We start from the raw sequence: 25,648 nt of genomic DNA, 5'->3' as shown, positions 1-25,648 counted from the left end.
GTAAGAACCATTGATTTAAAGTTGTTCCAACAAAGCTTAGTGCGGTCCAACCAATTTTTTGAGATGTATAATTTCATGAGTGAACATAGAAAAACCATCACATGCGTGTCAAGTTTAGAAAGGGTGCACATAGGAATATGGAGAATGGCTAGTTCCCAAGAAAGGGTAGATTTATGATAACCCATTTTTAGGAGGCGGACCTTTAAAGATGTCCAAAGTTTATGAGTGTAATTACAGGACCATAAAACATGCATTAAATCAGCACAGGGCGCTGAGCAGCAGGGACAAGAGGGAGATTCATTAGAGTCAAACTTAGCTAATTTAGCCGGAGTGAAGTAAGCATTATTGTTGATCATTAGCTGTGTATAGAAAAGGTTCTTGAAAGGGGAAAAATTTATAGTGTTTTTTATGGCCAAGAGTTTCTGAGAATGTGAAAGAAGAGGGTTATATTTATCCCAATAGTTTGAAAAGAGATATGTTCTACTATTGATCATGGATGATATGAGTTTGTACAAATTAGAGAGCATTTTTTTGGGTAGAGTTAGATTCTGCAACACAGATTCTAGTATGGACATATTTTGTCCGTTGTCTAAAAGGTGTATGAATTTATAGGTAAAGACATCACGTATTTGCCTAATAATTATTAAGTATTTCTTATTAATTTTTAGAATTTTGCATACATTAGACAATGATTCATTGTTATGTTTGAGTATGTCCCAAACCAAAAGATTCTTAATTAATGGGAAGTTGGAGAGGTTAATAGGAAGGTTATTGATTTTTATATTGGGATTTAGGTGTAGGGGTTGAAGTAAGGGGAGGGTTTTGTCAAGACTGATGAGTTTTAACAAATTTTGAAAAGTATTAACCTTTTGTTTTAAATTATTTAAAAGTTTGAGGCTTCTTAAAGAGTCCTGTGAAAGATAGGGAAGAGCAGCTGGATTTAAGTTCACGGTAAGAATTTGTTTAAACCATAATTTAGCCCAGGTAGGATAAGAATTATAGTCTGCTAATTTAAGTTTGGAAATGTATAATAATCTACTTGCTGAAATTATTGAATAATATAGATGAAAGTTTGGAAGGCCCAAGCCCCCTTGACATTTAGGAATGGTTAATTTATTATATGCAATTCTCACAGATTTGAGATACCAAATGAATTTAGCTAGATCTTTACCAATCTTGGTCAAAAAGGACTTTGGTATTATCTGATCTATCGAGTTAAACTGAAAAAGGATTCTGGGGAGTATATTCATTTTAATTATAGCTGCTTTGGATAAGAGAGATAACTTCAACTTTTCCCACCTAAGAATATCAAGAGATATTTTAGACCAAGATCTGAGCAGATTATTTTGAAATGTAGATGAATGATTATGATCAAAATAAATCCCTAAATATTTGATATCGAAAGTTGTTTTAAAGGGGGATGCAGGAAAATAATTTGGTTTATAACCTAGAGGATTAATAGGAAAGATGTGAGATTTCTGGAAATTTACCTGATAACCTGAAGCTTTTGAGAAGGCATTAATGGAAAATTCAATCTTGTGAAGATCAGTGTTCGGAAGTTGAAAATAAATAATTAAATCATCAGCAAAAGCTGAAAGAAGTATTTTAGTATTCATTACTTTAGGAATCGTATGAAATGTATTTGATTTTATATAAAGAAATAGGGGTTCAATGAATATATTAAAGAGGAAAGGAGATAATGGGCAACCCTGTTTGGTGCCATTAGTTATTTGTATAGGTTTGGAAAGAGTCTTGCTTATCCATAGACAAGTAGAAGATTTACTGTATAAAACTTTAATCATATCTATAAAGGAGGAGGGAATGTTAAAATGTGATAAGGAATGAAAAAGGAAATTCCAGTTAACCCTGTCAAAAGCTTTTGCCACATCTAGCGTTAAAGCGTAAAATGGATTTTTATCTTTTTTCAGTAGATGAGTTAAGGAGTCTAGAGTTAAAGTGTTATCCCATGTATGTCTACATGACATAAAGCCTGATTGTTCCATGGAGATTATAGATGGAAGAACTTTTCTAAGTCTATTGGCTAAAAGCGAAGCTAAAATCTTTATATCAATATTTATTAAAGAGATGGGATGATAATTGTGTGGATCTGATTTGTCCTTTTGATTTTTTTAGAATTAAGATTGTTTTTGAAGTATTCCAATGAATATCTGATATTTTATTACATAATTATATACTTTCAGCAGGACAGGAGAAATTATTGAGACAAAAGTTTTAAAGAATTCAGCTGTGAAGCCATTAGGGCCAGAGGATTTACCTAACTTGAGATTCAAAATAGTATATTGGATTTCTTGTAGGTTTAATGGAGCTGAGAGCATGTCACATTGAATTTTATTAATGGAAGGGAATTTAATGGAATTCAGGAAATCAATCATATTTTGATGTAGAATATGATCTGTATCTCCTTTGGAATAAATGTCAGAGAACAGGTTGGAAAAAAGTTGTATAATTTCCTGATCAGAATTATAAATCTTGCTATTAAAGTGCAGACGAGATATTTTAGGGGGTTCTTGGGTGTTCCGAATTATATTTGCAAGAAGTTTAGATGGGGTTTGTGCCCACTCAGAGTAAATCGCAATCATCCTTTGTTCAAAAATGGTTAAATTCTGATTATGTAATTGAAGTAAATGGATTTGTGTTTCATTTATTAAATTGTCTCTGATGGGGTCTGCATTAAGTTTTTGTTGTTTTTCTAATTCACAAAGCTTATTCGTAAGTTCAATTTCTTTGCTTTTATACATTTTTTTAAAATAAGAGGCTTTGTTAATTAGATTACCTCTAATATAGGCTTTACATGCAGCCCATTGTATATCTATAGGTATATTAGAGAGTTCAAGGTCAAGGGTAAGATTAGTTAGTGTTTCAGTGATTTCTTGAATTATATCCTTGTTACGAAGTAAATTATTGTTAAGTGTCCAATTATTATAAGTACATGGGGAAGTTACTCTTTGAATCGGGTTAATATTTATGGATATCTTGGAATGATCCGATAAGGATCTCGGTTCTAAAGAGAGATTAATTTTAAAGTGTGTGAGGGATTCAGAGATTAGAAAGAAATCCAGCCTCGACCAATATTTGTAACATTTTGAGTAGTAAGTATATAACTCATCCTTAGTTATATGATCTTTCAAGGATATGGGGTCAATAAGACTAATATCATACATTAAATCTTCCAAGGCAGAGGAGGATTGAAGATTATAATAAGGAGATTTACTAGTACGATCTGTGTTAGGATCAATAACGGCATTCCAATCACCTCCTGCTATAATATAATGGTCTTTAAAAGTTGCTAAAATATTGTGAATTTCTGTAATAAAGATATGTTGTTGGGAGCACGGGCCATATAAGTTGAAAAATAAAATTGGCTTATTAATATTGGGAAATTGGGAAGAAAACAAACACCATCTACCATTTACATCAGATCTTTCATTAAGGATGGTACCTTGGAAGGATTTTTTGATGATTATCGCTACACCTCTAGCATTTGAATTATTTCCTGCAGAAATAATGGATTTCACCCATTTCTTTTCACAGTCCTTAACCTAATCTTTATTATAATTGTGTGTTTCCTGAAGAAAACATATACTTGCATGTGATTTAAAAACCAGGTGAAAGAGGAGTGCTCTTTTGGCTTTATTTTGAAGACCTCTAATGTTCCATGAATCAATAAACAAAGTCATGGTATAGTAAGAGTAGATAAATTGAGCTTATAAGTGATAAAGAATGAAAGGAGTAAATTGACTACCTTTGAAAGATAACAAACTTGAGAAAGGAAGGTGCAAATACAAAAAAGATATAAAGAGAAAAGGGAGAAAGACACAAAGAAGAAATAATAAAGGCAGAAATGCAGTTCCTTCCATAAATCCCCGGTGCCTACCCACCCCACAATACTAGTGGAAGGAACAAACACGTAGTTAAACAGGAATTTTTGTGTTAGGTTAGCATAATAATTCTTGACATATGAGTTAAGAAAAAAACAAAAATTAAAAAAACTAGCAATACAACAATATATACATATATACAATTCAATCTGTTTCCAAGACCAGGCTATATTAGAAAACCTATCCATGAGCTCATAAAAATACAACTTAAAGTAGCCATGTAAAAAGGAGGAAGAAAGGAAAACAAACAAAAAAAGGAAAGAAGGAGATACAAGAGCCATAGAATAATGAGATAAAAAGCATAAAAATATTAATAAGTAAAAACAAAAGCTACCACTGGTCATTAAGTAATATATAGAATCATCTTATTGTACTGTCAGAAAATAGCATGTCTCCACTGGAAAAGAAAAGTTTAGTTGTACGATTAATTGAGAACACAACACTAGAATAGGACAAAAAACTTTTCTATCCTATAACTGTCATATATACATTGTAAAATTGTTAGTTACTAAGAAGGGTAATAAGCAAAAGGAACCTGATTAAAATAAAATAGAACATAATAAGTACCACTTTTACTAGTTATCTTGCTAGATTCTTAAAAAGAAGAGAAAAAAACAATGTATAGTAGTTATTTATAAACTACTAAACTATACTTATGGACCATTGTAGATTAAAATTTAACTATACCAATATCTTACTTGACAGTCACACTTCTACTAGATAAAACTTGTCTATAAATAATTTATATTTAAAGCTCAAGAAATTGTAAGCGCTAGAGGAAGAGAAAAAAAAATAAAAATAAAAAAAAATAAGACTCCAAAATTCCTGACACCTGCGTTAGCATAATAAAAAAAAAAAAACTACCCGCAATAAAATGGGATTATGTTATATTATTATGTTAGAGTAAATAACATAAGTAACAACACTGGAAGTGTAGTATTTTCATATTACTTACAGCATCAGTGTGGCGGAGGGATGCACACTAGCAAAACACTGGAAGTGTAGCATCTTCATATTACTTACAGCATCAGTGGGGCGGAGGGATGCTCACTAGCAGAACGCTAGAGATGTACCATCTTTATTTTATTTAGAGCATCACTGAGGCTGAGGGATACACATTAGCAGAAAACTGGAAGTGTAATATCTTCATATTACTTACAGCATCAGTGAGGCTAAGGGATGCACACCTGCAGAACACTGGAAGTGTAACATCTTCATGTTACTTTCAACAACAGACATCACCAAGGAGGGAGAACAAAACAATGCAAACATACAACAGCAAGGGAGGCAAATAGCAAATACAGATATAGACCAAACAAGATAAGCTGAGGACCCTTGGAACACTAAAACACTTGATTCTGCCTATAAATGCTTTTTCCACAATGTAGCAACTGAATTAAAAATCTGAAGTGTTGACCTGGGGGCACTCTTTTCTCTCTTTTTTAAAAACTACAGCAACTTCTTGCTACCCTTGGTTTCAGCCTGCATAAGCTAATAATATAATACACTCTAAGTCACAGCTGAGATAATCGTGTGGTGACATCTACTGGGAAAGTTACCTTGCATAGATTACACAATAAACAGAATCACAGAAACTTATATTATTATGTTTGAGTAATATGCAAGGAAGTAGATATTAATATATAAGCAAATATATGATATACCTATATTATAATTAATAAACATAAGAGATTTGGATTTGAAAAAACACTTAAATCCTCACAGGGTGTCAAAGTCATAAAACAATAATATATACAGATAAATATATTTGAGAAACCACCACATAGATAAGCATACCGGCAGTCTGTATGATGAAGAGTTTGTGGATTTCAGCCAAACGTAATCTCCGACATGGCAGACAGAATTACAATAAACAAACAGAATAACCTAGAGAATAATAAACACAACAACTGAGTATTGCATCGAGATGAATAAGGCATCTATAATTGCCACTGCAGGGATGACACTGAAAGTGCAGAAGACTAGCTATCTGTCGTCTGTACCACAAACAAGTGTTCCGACGACTGTAAACACATCCAGGACCAACGTTCCCAAGCAGAGCCATAAAACAAACGATGCCAAGCAAATGATAGACCACATCATTTTATTTTATTTGTATTTTTAGCTAGCTCTATAGGACTAGCGATGCATGGAATAAAGTCTCTGAGCTTAGCAGGGCCAGTCACGCATTTAGCAGTAGAACTGGCAGTTGAATACAAAGCTAGCATTAAGAAACTCAAAGGATATATATAACAAAATACTGACAGACCAACGAGCAAACCTTTTCTTTTGGTTGTAAACAAATTACTTTAAGAATAAAAAAAAAACAAAAACAAAAAAAAACCAGGCACTGTACATCCCGATGATACTGTAATATAGTGAAGTGAAGAGCGCATACAATTAACGGTGTTTGCAATTACCAGCCTTCCTTCTTTTCTTCACCAATGACCAGGTTGACACCAGAACTGTACAGAAATATTCTGTTATATAACCGGATAAGAATTAAAGGCTTTGGAGTAGGCATCCTTGGCTTCACTTGGGGTATTCATTGAATATTTTATTTCTTTATAGGTGAATGAGAGGATATTTGGGTACCTCATTTGGAATCTCACATTTCTTTTTATCAAATCCGCACAGAAAGGAGCCAGTTTCTGTCTATTTAATTTTATTTGGTGTGGCAGGTCTTGAGTGAAGGTAATTTTATGACTGTTCCATATAAGGATTTTTTGTTTTTTGGCAGCATTCAGAATATTTTGTACATCTTGGAAGTTTAGTATCTTTGTATAGATGATACGAGGAGTTGGTGCATCTTGTCGGTGTCTAGAGGCTCTGTGAGCCCTTTCAATTATTAAATTCTCTGTTGAATTTCCCGGAACCAGTAAGGCACTGAAAATCTGACCACATATTAACCTCAGATTTTGGTTATCATAGGTTTCAGGTAAGCCTTTGACAATAATGTTGTTGTCACGGCTCCTAGCTTCGAGATCTGTTATTTTGGACTGTAATTCCTCAATAAGCGCAGAGTTATTTTTTATGTCAACAGTTATTAGGTTTATTTGAAAGTCATTTTTTTGTGTTTTTTGTTCGAGAGTGTCAACTCTTTGCACTAGATTGTTAATAGACTTAGTGAGACCAGACACCTGGTCAGAGAGGCCCTGAATAGCATCATGTATTGGTTGAAGCGCTGATTTAAGATCATCTATGTGAAGGTTAGGGTCGGGTTTACCTTTAGCGCTTGTTTTATTACTTGTGGTACCACTATCTGTTGGTGATTTAGTGGTTCTCAACCTTTTATAAGTATTGTCTTTCTCCGGAGAAAGTATTGACGAAATTTTTGCTTTTGTACTTTGGGTATCCATGACATCCGCGTTGTCTGTCATAACTGGTAACTGATGATAAGCTCAGAATGTCAGTAGCGCCAACTGTCAGAAGCGCGAAGCTGTCAGGCATAAACTTTTCCCTCAGGCCTCTTGGATGCACGTGTCACTTATCCCAGGAATTGAATAAAAAGTGGATATTTTCAAATTTTACCAGTAAAAACACCCAAATTTTTATCAGACAAGTTTTTATAGTTCTTTAAAGTCAGCAACCAGCAGCAGTTATCGTTCAAAAGTAATTAAGGCTATTAAAGGTAAAATTACAGTAGGAGCTCCATGGAAAGGGTGCCAATCAGCCGACCACCATCTTGGAATCTCATCTACTTCAGTATTCTAATGTTTGCACAATCCCAATGCAACAGTCTTGCCACAGTATTATGCCTTTCAGTGTAAGGTCCTTCTGCCATTAGTGTATCACACCCAGCAACAAGATGTGCGACTGTTTCAATTCTGTTCAATGTATGTAGTCCACTATCTTGGGCCATCAATATTAACCTTTCATCTTTTGGTGTAAATTAATCTCTCCTTAACCATTCCTGCATTTGATCCTATTCAACATGAGATTGCTCCAAGAGTTTTCTGTACTTGCAACTATATTTATGCATTTTCCTCATTGCTTGCCTTCTCATCTGATCCTTCACCTTATATTCTTTCTTTTGTTTTTTTTTGGCACATTCATTTGCTGTCTGATTTTCATTGCTTCTGGTTTGATTTCCATTCACACTTGACGCCAATATGCTTCTGCTAAACTAAGCAGGGAAGTCATCTTAGACTTATTCTCCTCATGTTTTAAAACTTTCACTATGTTTGTTTATTTGTTTTATCAAACTTCCACCTTTTTTGGGTTTTATTGACTTTCTGTAGTCTATTTCTTTCCTTGATCTTAATAGATCTTAATATGTTTGTCCATCTGTATTAAATCAAATAACTCTTCTTTTAGATCATTTTCTTCTATACTGAGGGCACATTCATTGTTCTGTATTAAGGCATGAATCATTGTGTTTGATGCCTTCATTGCTATTCATAACACTGAGGTTTTGTGCTTCCTAAAATGTAAGGTACATCAGAGGTGCAAGCTACAAGGGCACCTGCACAAAATGAGATTATATTATGCATTATTGACATTATCACCATGCCCACTAATTCTACACTGGGAGTAAAGCAGAGGTGACAGTCTGTACTTATACTGAGAATTCTGTTTTGTTGTCTTCATGGGTGATGTTTTATCAGGGTCCACCACCATAGAAACTCCACTACATGATGTTGGAGAATAGCTCATGTCCGACTAGGATGGCAGCATGATCAGGGTATACAGTGTCCGTGCTGGACACTTCTGTACACCAGATTCCCTATCCAGGCAACATTTACAGCCTCTGTGTCTGCAGGCACCACCCAAGATGCACACAAACACACACAGCGCACAAAGAACAGGTTGATGTCAACGCATGGAGTCAGGGCCGTGTGTCTTCCCCTGTGGTCCAGACATCAATGTCTGCCACAAACTCAAAGGAATAACCATGTGGGTATATATATTGAAGCCTGTAGACAGCATGGGTAACACCCACCCCCAGAACTAAATGTGTCAATATCTGCAATCCAGGGAATGTGCAGGGCCATTGTTGAGGCTTAGGCTAGCAGTACCTCAGCTGTGGTGATGATACCGGTATTGCAGGTTATGTGTGAATATCTTTGGAAGTACATGTCCCATACTTATGACATTTTTGACAATAATGATTGTCTACTGCACACGGTTGGACTTCATGTACTCCCAGGTTTTGAGACAGACATGCATCACATAGCTGCTCCATTTTTGCCTCTACTGAAGGCTGATGTCATGGACATGGAAGGCCAAGGTCAGGGTCATGCAGCTCCACCATTTCCACAGAAACATCAAGTGTGTGTAAGGCCAGGAGAGTACATTCCTGAGTTCATAGTACTCAAGACAAGTGCCACATCTCTTATGTGGCATCAATCATGGTCATGCAGCATATCTGCCACTAGCCAGTATTGTGTTGTGACCTGTTACATTCCTGGAATAGGCAGCTCACATGGGTGTGGGGTGCACACAGGATGTCCATACTTATTCCATGCAAGCTCAGGACCTGTCAGTAAGAGTGAGCCAAAGACCTGCAATACCTGCTGAGGCTGTGTCTTGGCATACCTGCAGAGATACTACTACAGCCTCTAGTTCCACACACATGCAGACATCCAGTTGCAGTAGCCCTTCCAAAAGCATTTTGCAGAATTCCCCTCAACTGCCACCACTGACACACACTACACGCCATTATTTTCAGTTCCTACAGCACACACAATTTCCTTGTGGAAGATATTGCACATTCATGTTTTGTCCCCACTTGTGAAAATAACTACTGTACTCTGACCTTTATACTTTCTTCCCTTGGTTGTCTATGACTGATGCACAGCGTGGCCAGTCTATGTATGGGTAAGGACAGATGGCATTAGCTTTGCCTGCATCATCTATTACTGTAGTATATATGCTTTACTATGGGTCAAAGCTATGTCAGCTCCTTTTTTTTTCTTCAAAAATCTACCCTCCTTTGTTACATTTTCTCTGCTCCAAATCAAATTCCACTCACCACCTATAAGTAACATTCGCTGCTGAAAACTGATCATTTTTCCAATAATTTTCTTAAACTTCCACTATAGCAGTTTTAGGTGGAATATAAATATACACCCAGTTAATCCTCTTCCCTTGTCATTAGCCCCTTAGTACTACAAGTCTACCATTATTAACTTTTTTATCTTCTTCTATCACTATTGGGGCTCCTCTTGCAATTAATATTAGTACTTAATTACTCCTGTTTTCCTTTGTCCCAGGTATTCCACTGAATAACTATCCTGAAAACCTTTCTTTATCAAATTCACATATTCAGTTCTTTCCAGGTATGCCTGCTGTAGCATAACTATTTGCACTCTACATTTTTAATATAGTTCACTACTCTTTCTTTTCCGTATATATCTGTGAGACCATTAAAATTTAAAGATAATATCAAAAGGGTCATTATGTTAAAAAGCTATCATTCCCACCTTTTATTTGTAACAATTTTTTGTTAAAGTATCTAGTTCCAACGTTTGTGTTTCATGCATACAGTAATGTTTGGCAGGTTAACATTTTACGCAGTTATTTCTTGTCATATCCATTTGAGCATAAAAATAACAATGCAGCATAGAACAAACAATCCAAAAAAAAATTCTACTAAGCAAACTCAAAGTCACCATGAACTGTTTAAAATATTAGCACTTTTGTTCTTTTATGTTTACACCAAGAACTTCATTAGAGTAAAAGTGCTAATATTTTAAACATTTCATGATGACTCTCTGAGTTTGCTTAGTAGAACATTTTTTTAATCCATTTGAGCCTATGTCACATCTTACAAAACTTTTTTTTTATTGAAAGCCCTCAAACAAAAAACAAATACACCTGCAATACAACCTAAAAACCTATTAACTTAATATTAACACACAAAAGTATGCATATCTTCAAATATTGAAGTTTTACCTTCCTAATAGGAACAATTATCCTAAACTGACAGCCATATTTCAGATTTTGGCTAACCTAAAAGGTCAGGTATCCATGCTAAGATGCATGGTACTGCCTGTGTTTCTACTAAAGTGCTGTCTCGTTTTGTCTTATCTTTATTGCTCTCCCAGAATGAGAAAACACTTGAATGTTTTTAGAAAAGATTATCTTCTAGCCATTGAAAGAAAGACATTAAAAGAAAGAAGTACTCCATTTTTATTGCTGTTTATCAGATTGTCTCCACGTAGACATGAGAACCAGATACAGGGTTGCTTATAGAAGTATGGATGTATTTATTTATTTATTTGATAAAGGAAATACTTATTATATTCAATGTTCTTTTTTACATATTTGCTGTCTTTTAAAACTTTTACTAGATAAGCCTTAATCCAGTCATTCCCTTAGGCAAGAATGAGAAAAAGCACACAACTTTTTTCTCGTATCCTGCTCTTTTGAACAGACTTTTCTTTTTTTTTTACATTGCAGTGCCTACATTTCTTAAAACTGGACAAGGAGAAAGAGAAAATAAGTAAAAAACAGGGGTACCTGTTTACTTTAGTATTCCTATTACACTTGAAAATAACTGATAAAACTTTACTTTATAGCATGCAGATATCATGCACTGTACAAATATTACTGTTAAGAACAAAAGTTTGTTTTGCTTACAGTTAACTCTTTCCTTCCTCTTCCCCTCTCCTAAGTGTTCTCCAAACATTAATGACATGAAGTATGGCATATGCTTTAGGGTCACCTGCAAGTTTAACAAAGTCAAAAAAGTCCAATATTTCCAGGTTTTCTTGTTCTTTCGTGTTTCACAAATATAATTAATGTTTTATAATCCCATATTTATTTGTCAATGTCAAAGTTGTTGGTTTTAATACTGTTTATTTCCATCTTCCAAATGTAGTCTCTGCTTCCTTTCCACAGTATTCTCGGTTCTTCTAGTGAACTCTTTTGTTTTTTTGGTGTTTCTCAAGCAATTTCCTTTGAACCACTGGAAAAGGTTTCACTGGCACAGTCACTTTGTGGTCTTTATTACCAGAACAAGAACAAGAAGCAGAATCTCCTTCTGTTTCACAGCTTACATTTTGTTTGACAAACTTTTGCATTTCTTCTTTAGCATGTTCTGAATCAAAAAATGAAATTGTCCCTCCAGGAAAGAATATTCTGAAGATAGCTGGATACAGCAGTTTGAATCTCACACCTGCTTCTCGACTTTCACTGATCAGCGGAATAAATTTACTCATCTTCTGTCTGGTGTATAGTGAGTAATTATTTTCTACAAACACTCTACTGTCTCTCACTTTTAGTAGTTTGTCCTTCTGCTACTGTTTTTTTCAGAATAATCTCCTTCTGCCTATAGGGTTGCATCTTTACTATTAAAGTTCTAGGTTGCTTTCTCATGGCCAGGTTTGGAGCATACACACAATGTGCCCTTTCAATGAACATATCCTGCTGTGGAATACCAGTCCATTTGCTTACTTGTGCTTTCATAAAATGAATACAGGCTGTTCCTTCCAGCTTCTCTGGTACAGCAGAAAATCATAGGTTTTCCATGTGTGCTCTGTCCTCTAATTCTGTTATTTTTTGAAACATCTCTTCTTGAGCAATCTCATATTTAGCAAGCCTTTTCTTCATTTCAGCCTCTGATTTTTGCAGTTTTTATCACCTCACCTGAATATCTGTTTAAAGCGTCTTCCATTTTATCCAGCCTTTTGTTATTTGAGTTGATATACTCCATCAGTGTTTCATTTATTTTAATCAGCTCTAAGTATGTTTGACTTTTTTTTCCTCTAGGTTACTGGAAGTCAAGTCTTGCACCAAAGCTGGATTTTTCCACTGATTTTTGCTGAACAGCTGCAGAATTCTTCCCACTCAGTGCTTTTTCTCTCCTTTTGTGGTTGATTTTCTTTCAGGTTCTCTGAATTTATTTTTTGCTGGCATCTAGACAGTGCACCAACTAGCCAGTTACTAAAATTTAGCCCAAAAATGACTTCACTGGCTCTCTCTTCTGAGTTTCTGTTTTCACACTGGCAAAACAGAAATTAAGCTATTACTCAATGTGCAGCCATCTTGGAAGTCCTGCCCCCCGCATTTTGATAAAGAAAGTAATCTCTAAAAACTACTAAATCTCAGTGAATGCAAATATGTTATGTTGACAGAGGTGTTAAAGGAGAAGACAAATTAACAAAAGAGCAAAAAAAGACTTCCTCAGTTAATTAGGTTTGGACAAATTTGTGTTCATGCTAAACAAGCACTTGTCTGTGTTCTTATTTTATCAACCTATAGGTTGAAAGACATGACATTTAAGTTACACAAAATTGTCAAATGAGTAGATTTTGTTGAGGAATTTAGGTAGTAAGAATTTTATTGACAGGACACATAAAAACAGATGGTTTATTCTGGATTCTTCAGTGAAACCAATACCAGTTAAGCTTTTGAAAAACGATTCCTAAACTAGAGTAAAAACTAATGCATAAGCATGTCATGCTGGCTCAATATTTATTCTTTATGAAGTAACTGATGCTTAGAGACATCTAGATTAATAATGCCTGATGAACAGCTCACACCAAGGCACACCTTAAGAATACTGATGCACAGAAGAGAAAGGACACAGTTCAAAGACATGATTGTCGTCATATCTGGAGTGAAGTGTACAGAAAGCAACACATGGTAAACACCACCCTACTAGGAGTCCAAAGCGGCACTTAGAATCCAGTGAAGTATAACAGATACATATCAGTGTCATTCATGCTACAGAAGCACTGATAGACAGCAAATAGAACATGGAGAAGTGTTGATCAATAGGAAGCTGTGCTTGGAGACATCTTTGTGACCCACAGTCAGAAGTTCAATCATCAGTAACATGACTGATACACAAGTGGCACCACAAATATATTAAGACCAGAGTTCATGGGACATATAGGCTATTCTTGTGCCCTTTTCAAAAATTCTAAAGGTGAGTATGACATTACTATTGCATAATTAAAATAATTACCTGAGGAAAATAACATTTATAAGATAAATACGTCAAATAGCAAGGCAATAAATTAGAAATAAAAATCAAGATGTGCTATAGAAATAACACTTATAAAAGAGGATAGCAACATGTAGATCAAAGATAGAGGCCATAGAAACACTATGCTATTTTAATTCAAGCTTGCCATATCAGTGGCTATAGGTATGATATGAAGCCTTGTCTAGCTCTTAATCAATCCTACAAATTTTATGCTAGAAAAGGGCATTTTCTAAAAATGTCTGAAATAAAGAATTTGCATGTTGCAAATTAGAAAAATTAATGGTAGCAACAAGCAGCTGTAATCAGTTTTGTGTGTGGAAATGAAAACATATGACACTGTGGAATCTTAAAATTCTTCTGATGTATCAGTGAGTGAGACAGAAATGCACGCCTGACTGTCGGAAAGAAATAAAAGGTTTTAATGGAGAGAATGTAGAATGTAATATCTTTTCAAAAAGCACTTTTAACAACTGCAGTTAGATTACTTCAAAGAGAGAAAGAGAGAGAGTGTATGTGTATATATTTCGACTTCTGGATGGCACCACTTGGTCAAAACCTACTGTATTGTGAGTACACAGTAATTTAGTTTTCTTTTTTTAAATTCTAGGATTTCCTAGTATTTTGGTTGTGTGGCTCAGAGGAGCTAGCAATGATAAAATCAATTCTCAATATCAAAAACAAAGACTGCATGTGTTCAAAATCAACATGTATCCAAAATCAATCACACTGTCACAGAGAAATCACAGACACTGCAGAGCCATAGCAATGCTATCTAACATGAGTGTGTGTGTGTGTGTGTGTGTGTGTGTGTGTGTGTGTGTGTGTGTGTGTGTGTGTGTGTGTGTGTGTGTTTATATATTTATTTATTTACTGACATTTGTTTACCAGGGAATCCAACTGGGTAGAGGCCCATTTTCAGTGGAAGCCCAGGTAGAAAAGCTCCAAACTATTACAAAACATTTTAAGAACAATAGTTTTACAATCTTCAAAAGTAAAACAAAAATATAAAAAGACTGGTCAAGAATTGATACAAGTTATATGACAATCGTTTAATATTTATAGAAATTTTAGACAGTTTGTAGAGAAATTAAAGGTAAGATAGTCTAATATAAACAGGAATTGCAAAATGAACTGAGGGAAAAACAGGCTTATGGTGTATTTAGAAAGTCAGGGAAGAGAATTTGATAGAAGTAAGGAAGTAAGTGAAGGAGGGAGAGTAAGGAGTTATAAGGAATTAAAAGGTACTTGTTCACATATAGGGATATAGTTTATCCTGGTTTTGAGAATAAACAAAGGCAGATTTTAACTAGGAAGTATTTCAGTTTGAAACATGGGAGGGAAGGTATTGGCCTGATGAATACAGGTAAGGAGTTCCAGACCTTAGCAACCTTGTACAAGTGCAGACAATGCCCAGCAGATTTGATAGGTTTGTAGATAGGAGTTCTTGGTCACTGGATTGCAATGCCCGACTGGAACATAGTTGTGTAGAATTTTTTTTTTTAATGTTGGACAGGCAGATGGATGTTAGATAATTTTATAGGTAGCAAGAAGCTGTGTATAAATTCTAATCAATTAATAAATCAATAAATAAATTAATTAATTAATTAATTAATTTAGCAACTCTGTTATAGTATTGTTCATGTTTTAATTTTTGTGAAGCCTGGAGGTTAGTAATGATGGGAACACCATAAAGAAGAGTGGGGAGGTGATAAGTAGTGGCAAGTGTAGTTTTACTTGTGTCAGTGAGAATGTTTTGGGCTCTGTAAAGCATCCCTAGTTTTTAACGAGTTTTCTTATGCAATTTTGTATATGCAGGTTGAATGTAAGCTTATTATCCAGTATCATCCTTAATAATTTGCTATATATAGTGACTTCAATGGTTGTATTATCAAGAGAGAGGACTTTGAATTTTGTTTTTTTCATGAGAGAGGGATTTGGGGGGGGGGGAGTAGCAGTTTAGTCTTTTTAGGAGGTTTTACGTATTACCTGGTGAAGACTCTAGCTTTGTTGAGTCTTTCTTGCAGGTTTTTACTGATTGGTTTTATGAAGTGAGACCACCCTCCACATGGCTGCTCATTATGCGCATTCACTTGGCACAATGTGGCAAAGTTTTCTGAATCCTGCCTATAATGTTATGTTAAGAAATGTCAGTTCAGGGAGGTCAAATATTATAGAGCAGTGCCTTCTGCAATGAAGATATGGTGATGCACGATTCTGCCTATAGGGTAACAAGTAATAACAGGCAACAATACACCAGATATGGACTTGCAGGTAGCTGGCGAGACAAAATCAACAACCCTAGATATTGGGAGCAATTACTAAACAATGGGAAAATAAAACACTGAAATGCTGCCAAAAGGAATTTGATCTAACAGCAAGTGACTACGTAGGTTATTTGAGGCTGGCCTCTAACTTAAAAAACCCTTGCAAGGAATCACTCTAAGCAGGATTCCCCACTGCTATTACTTAACCTATTACTTGAAGCAAGATCCATGTTAAAGTGGCTTGCAAAGCTATTCTACAATTAGTTATTCAAAATGACATAAAATTATTGGCAAGATGGAATGAAAGGCTGGACCTAACATTAACTCACTCAGACTGGGAAAAAAAATGTAATGGCCCCTAGATATGTTACTAATTCTTGAAACTTTAGAATCTTGGAATTGAAGTGCCTTCATTGGTACTTTTATCTGCCCTATAGGATTAATAGAATTTATTCTGGGACAGATGAGAATTCCTGGAGATTTAACCAGGGTGCACTTGGTACACAGAAATATATTTTTTGGTATTGTTCCAAACTGGGTGTCTTTAAATCAAAGTAACAGATGTAACAAACAAGGTTGAAGACAACAAGAGTAGACTAACAAGGCAATCGTTATTAAACTGGGTAGGGGACTCAGTATCTAAAATAATTAAAGCCTTGATCTCACTGGTTGGAATAGTGGCTAAAAAAAGTTATAATTAGACTATAAAAGAAGAAGAAAAAATCTAATACAGCTGAAAAGCATGATAAATAGTTTGATCACTTTGGAACAACCCAAAGTAGGGTTGATAGTGAGTAAACTGATATCTAAAAATTGGAAATTTAAAATAGTCATATAAATAGTTTAAATTTTGCTTGAGCAGCTTCCTAAAACAACCCGAGCATACAACTTCTAAAATTAAGGGTCCACAGAAAGTAAAGCCACCGTTAAATTTACCTTAGCATAAAACATAAAAGTTCTATGTCATTGCTGATTTTATTGATTTTTTTATAATTTCATTTTAATCCCACAATTTTATTTTAGTAATTTTAGGCTTTAGGCATGTTTTAAGCTGTTTGCATTTGGTGTTTCTGATGTCTGTTTTTGATACAGTGTAAAGGAACTCTGTAAGAATTAGAGTTGTTAAGTGAACATACTAATACCCATGCAATGTGAAAGGGTATACTTTATACATAAACTGTACAGAATGATGCAAATGCCAGTAATCTATGAGTCTGGAATTTCTGATTTGTATAGATTATAATTTGTGCTGGCTGTTAACAGAGGCTGGCATAAAGAATCCATTTGCACTATGCATGAGGATTGCACAGAATGTAAACAAGCTAAAGGTTGATGATAAAGCAACACAATGTAAAAAAAAAAAAAAGTAATACATTCTGTCTCAAAACTTTAGACAATACTCACATTGAAAGTGTTGCTTCCTTCAGGTACCTAGGCTTATGGCTAGAATGTTCCCTCACATTTACTACACATCTTGATAAATCCAGAACAAAAACAAACCATCTGCTATTCTAGGCCAGAAGGAAATCCAGCTTTATGTTCTTTACCAGAGCAGCATTAAGAAAAGGAGTATTCCTTTCTCAGCTAACTATTACTTATCACAGCTGCCTCACAAAAAATAAATAAATAAACTATTTCAAATAAAAGTTGTATAGATTTATTACTCTCTGCCCCATTCTAGAAACTCATTGTATATTTATAACTTATCAAGTAAATGTTGTAGGTCTTACAAGTTCAAGCCAGTGCTTTCAAATCAGTTCCATATGGCTGGGCTACCATCTGGTTCAGTAACACACACTCTCTCTCTCAGTAGTTCAGAACTCCTTCAATAAGAACAAATTCCAACTTCTTCCTGGTGACTTTTTCCAGTTAACCACAGCCGCTGTTCTGGACATCAAACCCCCTTCAGAAAGTGCAAACAACCTCTACAGGGGCTTTATTCTGCCCTCATGTTATATAGCTTTAATGAGCTCATAAAGTAAACTTGTTCTGGCTATGACAGCAAATTCTCTCTCTCTCTCTCTCTCTCTCTCTCTCTCTCTCTGCTCTTAAAGAAACATGTTCAACTAAAGTAGAAATGTTCTCTATTAAAGCAACATGATTTGAAAAAAAAAAAACAATAATTAATGATAAGTGTTGAACAACAGGAAGCTGTGCTTGGAGACATCTTTGTGACCCACAGTCAGAAGTTCAATCATCAGTAACATGACTGATACACAAGTGGCACCACAAATATATTAAGACCAGAGTTCATGGGACATATAGGCTATTCTTGTGCCCTTTTCAAAAATTCTAAAGGTGAGTATGACATTACTATTGCATAATTAAAATAATTACCTGAGGAAAATAACATTTATAAGATAAATACGTCAAATAGCAAGGCAATAAATTAGAAATAAAAATCAAGATGTGCTATAGAAATAACACTTATAAAAGAGGATAGCAACATGAAGATCAAAGATAGAGGCCATAGAAACACTATGCTATTTTAATTCAAGCTTGCCATATCAGTGGCTATAGGTATGATATGAAGCCTTGTCTAGCTCTTAATCAATCTTACAAAATTTATGCTAGAAAAGGGCATTTTCTAAAAATGTCTGAAATAATGAATTTCCAGGAGTAGCCACCAAACCATGATGCAGAAGCCAAAAAGATATTTTATTGAAGACAAATGCTCAAATCAAATAAACTGTGAAGCGCTTTTCGTTTGATCTATGTCAAACTTCTTCAGACAAACAGCAGCAATGATGTCATTTCCTGATATAATTTCAAATTGTCAGCTGATGAACAGTCTAATGATGTCATTTCCTTTTCACATATTGGGTATCAGTAATGCACCATCTACTGGTTGGTTACCAAAATAACTGGATGTTTTTACAAAATTCATTAAAAAGAGCACAAAAATTCATTTAACAAAATTCTAATAATAATATTCTGAAAAATGTATATAAAATATATTAAAAATCTAATTTTTTTTTAAATTTTATACATTAATATATTAATATTAATATTCAGAATTATGCTTTACAAGTTTGCAATGTTTGATGCACAGTGTTGTGTGTAATTAGATTTTTACTAATGCTTATATAAAATTTTTTAAAAAATTAGATTTTTAATATATTTTATATACATTTTTCAGAATATTATTATTAGAATTTTGTTAAATGAATTTTTGTGCTCTTTTTAATGAATTTTGTAAAAACATCCAGTTATTTTGGCAACCAACCAGTAGATGGCGCATTACTGATAACCAATATGTGAAAAGGAAATGACATCATTAGATTGTTCATCAGCTGACAATTTGAAATTATATCAGGAAATGACATCATTGCTGCTGTTTGTCTGAAGAAGTTTGACATAGATCAAACGAAAAGCACTTCACAGTTTATTTGATTTGAGCTTTTGTCTTCAATAAAATATCTTTTTGGCTTCTGCATCGTGGTTTGGTGGCTACTCCTGGATATTTTCTTCAGTTTGTTATCGTTTATTTTCCAATGAAATAATGAATTTGCATGTTGCAAATTAGAAAAATTAATGGTAGCAACAAGCAGCTGTAATCAGTTTTGTGTGTGGAAATGAAAACATATGACACTGTGAAATCTTAAAATTCTTCTGATGTATCAGTGAGTGAGACAGAAATGCACACCTGACTGTTGGAAAGAAATAAAAGGTTTTAATGGAGAGAATGTAGAATGTAATATCTTTTCAAAAAGCACTTTTAACAGCTGCAGTTAGATTGCTTCAAAGAGAGAAAGAGAGAGAGTGGATGTGTATATATTTCGACTTCTGGGTGGCACCACTTGGTCAAAACCTACTGTAATGTGAATACATAGTAATTTAGTTTTCTTTTTTAAATTCTAGGATTTCCTAGTATTTTGGTTGTGTGGCTCAGAGGAGCTAGCAATGATAAAATCAATTCTCAATATCAAAAACAAAGACTGCATGTGTTCAAAATCAACATGTATCCAAAATCAATCACACTGTCACAGAGACATCACAGACACTGCAGAGCCATAGCAATGCTATCTAACATAAGTGTGTGTGTGTGTGTGTGTGTGTGCATGTGTGTGTGTGTGTGTGTTTATATATTTATTTATTTACTGACATTTGTTTACCAGGGAAGTCCAACTGGGTAGAGGGCCATTTTCAGTGGAAGCCCAGGTAGAAAAGCTCCAAACTATTACAAAACATTTTATGAACAATATTTTACAATCTTCAAAAGTAAAACAAAAACATAAAAAGGCTGGTCAAGAATTGATACAAGTTATATGACAATCGTTTAATATTTATAGAAATTTTAGACAGTTTGTAGAGAAATTAAAGGTAAGATAGTCTAATATAAACAGGAATTGAAAAATGAACTGAGGGAAAAACAGGCTTATGGTGTATTTAGAAAGTCAGGGAAGAGAATTTGATAAAAGTAAGGAAGTAAGTGAAGGAGGGAGAGTAAGGAGTTATAAGGAATGAAAAGGTACTTGTTCACATATAGGGATATAGTTTATCCTGGTTTTGAGCATAAACAAAGGCAGATTTTAACTAGGAAGTCTTTCAGTTTGAAACATGGGAGGGAAGGTACTGGCCTGATGGATACAGGTAAGGAGTTCCAGACCTTAGCAACCTTGTACAAGTGCAGACAATGCCCAGCAGATTTGATAGGTTTGTAGACAGGAGTTCTTGGTCACTGGATCGCAATGCCCGACTGGAACATAGTTGTGTAGATTTTTTTTTTTTAATGTTGGACAGGCAGATGGATGCTAGATAATTTTATGGGTAGCAAGAAGCTCTGTATAAATTCTAATCAATTAATAAATCAATAAATTAATTAATTAATTAATTAATTTAGCAAAGAAGACACACACAACTTGTAGCTCCTTCCCCGTCTGTTACAAATTCCTTGCTTGGTATTGCTCCTTCAGATCCCAATAATATTCCCTCATCCAGTTTATTATCTCCCTCTCCTGAGACCCATGTACGAGACTGGTCAGTTGCTTTTCCTATCCCTATTTGTAGGGATGCTGTTCCCATTAGGAATATTATTCTCAATAACTGGGATATTTTGACAAATAGTCAAGAGGTGTCTAATAAATTAGGAATGACTCCAGTTTTTTTACACAAGAGAACCAAGTCTCTTAGAACAGCTTTTGATAACAGAGACTTTCACTTTATTTTAGATGCTTCCACTTCTTCAGACAATACAGTTGGTATGTTTCCTTGTGGCACTTGTGTCACTTGTCCATACATTTTCAAGGGCAGTGCTTATGTTTTTAAACACAATAATTTCAGAATCCAGTTTCATAGTCATTTAGATTGCAAATCTATGAATGTTATTTATGCAGCAGTGTGCAATTCTTGTCCTGCGTTCTATATTGGCAAAACTTCTAGAATGTTTTCTGCTAGAATAAAAGAACATTTGGCAGCAATTAGAAGGCATGATTCCAAAAATGCCCTTGCTAAGCATAGTTTATTATGTGATAACTTTGCCAATTTCACTTTTCTTATATTACAGAAGATAGATTCCTTCTTTGGTGACATCAATACACTACTTGAAGTAAAAGAATTAAGTTGGCAGCTTAGATTCAATTCAGATGCACCACCTGGTTTGAATGAAAGCCTAAATATTAAATGTGTTCTCAGGTGGCAACGCTAAAGTTTCCCCCTTACCCAAACACTGTCTTATTATTGAGAGTCTGCTTTTTATAATGTTTTTCAAAAAGGTCCTTCAAAATATGTTCTTAGATAATATATTTAACTTTTATGTTTAAGCATATATTAACATTTGTTTTTGCTTCACTAGTACTGCTACAGCACTTGTATATGTAGACACTGCTCACCCTTGGAATTTAGTATAATTTCCAGTTTTTTATTGGCTCTGAGATTTACATTATTTATTTACTGTCTGGTTTCAGTTGTCTACTCTTTTTTGGTAACACCCACTAGGGTATATATACTGTGGTTTTCATCTTACTGTTGTTTGATAAAGTTCTTGATACTATTAAAAGGGCGAAAGCTTAGCTACTGGCTCCTTCATCGTTCTTTTATATTAAGAAGTGTTTTAGTCATTTGTTATAGCATTGTTCATGTTTTAATTTTTGTGAAGCCTGGAGGTTAGTAATGATGGGAGCACCATAAAGAAGAGTGCGGAGGTGATATGTAGTGGCAAGTGTAGTTTTACTTGTGTCAGTGAGAAGGTTTTGGGCTGTGTAAAGCATCCCTAGTTTTTAACGAGTTTTCTTATGCAATTTTGTATATGCAGGTTGAATGTAAGCTTATTATCCAGTATCATCCTTAATAATTTGCTATATACAGTGACTTCAGTGGTTGTATTATCAAGAGAGAGGACTTTGAATTTTGTTTTTTCATGAGAGAGGGATTTGGGGGAAAAAAAGTAGTAGTTTAGTCTTTTTAGGAGGTTTTACGTATTACATGGTGAAGACTCTAGCTTTGTTGAGTCTTTCTCGCAAGTTTTTACTGACTGGTTTTATGAAGTGAGACCACTCTGCACATGGCTGCTCATTATGCACATTCACTTGGCACAATGTGGCAAAGTTTTCTAAATCCAGCCTATAATGTTATGTTAAGAAATGTCAGTTCAGGGAGATCAAATATTATAGAGCAGTGCCTTCTGCAATGCATGAAACAAAGATTAAAAAAAAAAAAGTTCTGCTAGTCTCAGTGTTGCATCATTCACGGAGAAGAGAGGGTACTGATTTGTTTCACTTCAAAGAACCAGTGTTTTTTAAGTAATTGTCTAAGTATTTTGTACATAATTTTTTTATGTAAAACATTTACTTTCATGTGTTTAATTTTATATTAATTGAAACATTTTTTAGTTTATTAATTAATTCATGTTTTAATGGGTTCTGATTTATAATATGTAGTTTAGCTGATTGGTGCTTGTGACCATATGACTTTAGTGCTGTTTATAAAAGAATGTTGTAAAGCTGTATTTGTATCTGATGAAGTTATAGTACCATTGTAACAAAAAGCACTTCATTAAATGGATTTGTATTTGCTGTGTTTGGTTTTGTCCTTCAGTCTACTTTCATTTTTGAGTACTTTGTGATTTGTGTCTGAAAGAAATAAGAACGGGTGGTATATTATTGAGAGGTCATGGATGTTAAAGGTAATCTGACAGCAGCCACTTTATGTGGGGAGTGGGCAGAAATGTTTTGGGTTAGTTAATTTAGGTCAAGAAGTCAGTGGTGATAATAGATATGGTTAGGCTGGGTAGGTTCTCTAATTAGCAAAATACAAAAAGATCCTTTGGAATGAATGGTACCAGGTAACACAAAAGTCAAAAAATGGTACCAAAACACAGCTGGTTACTATATAAAACTCAGGTTTAATAAAGTAGTAAAACAAGGTAAGCACTTTCACACATTAGAATGTGCTTCTTCAGACAACTAGTATCACAAACAGGGCAGTTTATATATCAGTTTTATGAACATCATTAGCCAATGGCAAAGCATTCATAATAAAACAATCATGGAGCAGAGTAAGAATAATTATTCATTTAAAGAGACCTGTAGCCTTCAAAGCTGGTCTTATAGAGGCTCTCTCATTTATATTATTATCCAAGACAGTTCCCGTTTTTCTGTATAATTTCTAATATCACCACCTCTCACATTGGGCCGTATTATCTCAATAACTCTGAAACCAAACACATGTTGCTCTCCTCACTCAATGAAATGCTTTGCCAGTGCATTATGCTCCATACGCCTGTGCATATTATATATATGTTCCCTTATTCTTTCAAACAGAGACCTATTGGTCTTGCCTATATAAAAACATTCACAGGCTCTGCATTTTGCCAAATAAACCAGATTCTTACTATGACAATCGGCTACTACCCTGAAATTATATTTCCTCTGTGTAACTGGATGTATGAACTCAACCACAGGATCCATACATCTACAGAAATTACATCTATAACATCTTTTCATAGAAGGTATATCTCTGTTCCATTCATTACGCTCCTCATTCTTATAACATAGCTGTCTCTTGAGAGACTTTTTATTCTTAAAACAAAATCTCAGCTCATCTCCTGCGGTACTGGTCATACTACTCATTTAAAGTAATACTGAAACCAACCCAGGTCCACACACTTTGACCCTAACACAATCAACTACTTACATCAACTGTCCCATTTACTCACCAATGCACAGGGTATTAGGAACACGTTAGACCAAACTAGTGTCTTCTCAGCAGAATACAACAAAGAATACATCATTGTGATCACAGAATATTGGCTTAAATCCAACAACTCTTCCATCAGCCACTTTATTCCTGGCTAAGATTACTTCCTAGATGCAAGACCTGGAACTCAACAAAGGTGGAAGCACTGCTGTACTATACAATTCCCATTTAAACACTGAATTAGTAAAACAAGGCAGTGCCACATCGGACTGTAACCATAAATGGATTCTTCTGAAAATTAACATTACCAACAAGCAAACAAGCACCCATATCACATAGCAGTAGCATACTTACCAACTCAGCAACAGTTCAGAAATGCCACACATTCCTACATGACATTCTCATCTCAGTGTCCTAACATGAAATTTTCCCAATGCTGAATGACTTCAATTTTGATTTCTTAGGCATTTTACATAATGACATCTCTGTGCTCCTTGTTGAATTCTGCTTTATACAACTGGGAGAACAACTAACAAGCTCAAACATGAAATTCTGCAAACACTCTCTCCTTGTTCTAATAATCATAAATGACCCGTCCACCATGTCTCAAACTAACATATATTCCCCTTCTTTAGTGACCGTAATCCTTTAAGCTTCTGCATCCAACACTTCATACTAAAGCTCCTCTCCAAATATATATCCATTAGAAGCAAACAGCATTCCAAAATCAACAAAATCAAATACCTCTCCCATATTAGCCAGTCAACAGTAACAAAACTCTTAGACCCAAAATCAAGCAGCCAAAACTTTCACCAATATTCTCCTAAATATACAATAAACATTTTCCTACAGTTGCTAGACTGTATAAATCTAACAACTACTGATTAACAAAAGAACACAAAAGAACTTAAATCCCTCTAAAACTGAGAGATAATGCCTGGCATACTTGAAAGCAGGACCCCATACCCAGCACTAGACTACAATACACACAATTCTGCAACCTCACCAAACAAGCAATCAGACAATAAAAATAATAAACTTTTAAAATTAAGTCAACAAACTCTAATCATACAGGTCAAAACGTCTGTGGAAAGTCAAAATTCATCTCACATATAGAGACATCCCACCTTTGTCACAGATTTTCAGTTCGCCCTTCATTCCCATCAGACTTCCAAAAGATTTTACAACTGCACCATGTTTACAGGGTAACACTCAGTACTCTACAAGTCAAAACACAACCTGCTTCATTCCTCCTTATTTTTCAAAGTAATTAAAACAAAAGACCTCATCCCACTACTTGAACAAAACCCATTAGATGCTTATACAGGCACAGACAATTTACACCTGTAGTTTTATACTGCTGTTGGGGCTTCCTGTCAATTCCACCCCTACATAACTAGAATTTATGTCTC

This window comes from Protopterus annectens, chromosome 2.part0 (assembly GCF_019279795.1).
Source record: "Protopterus annectens isolate FY-2018-M chromosome 2.part0, PAN1.0, whole genome shotgun sequence".
NCBI classification, from domain to species: Eukaryota; Metazoa; Chordata; order Ceratodontiformes; family Protopteridae; genus Protopterus; species Protopterus annectens.
This window is presented reverse-complemented; position numbering follows the sequence as displayed.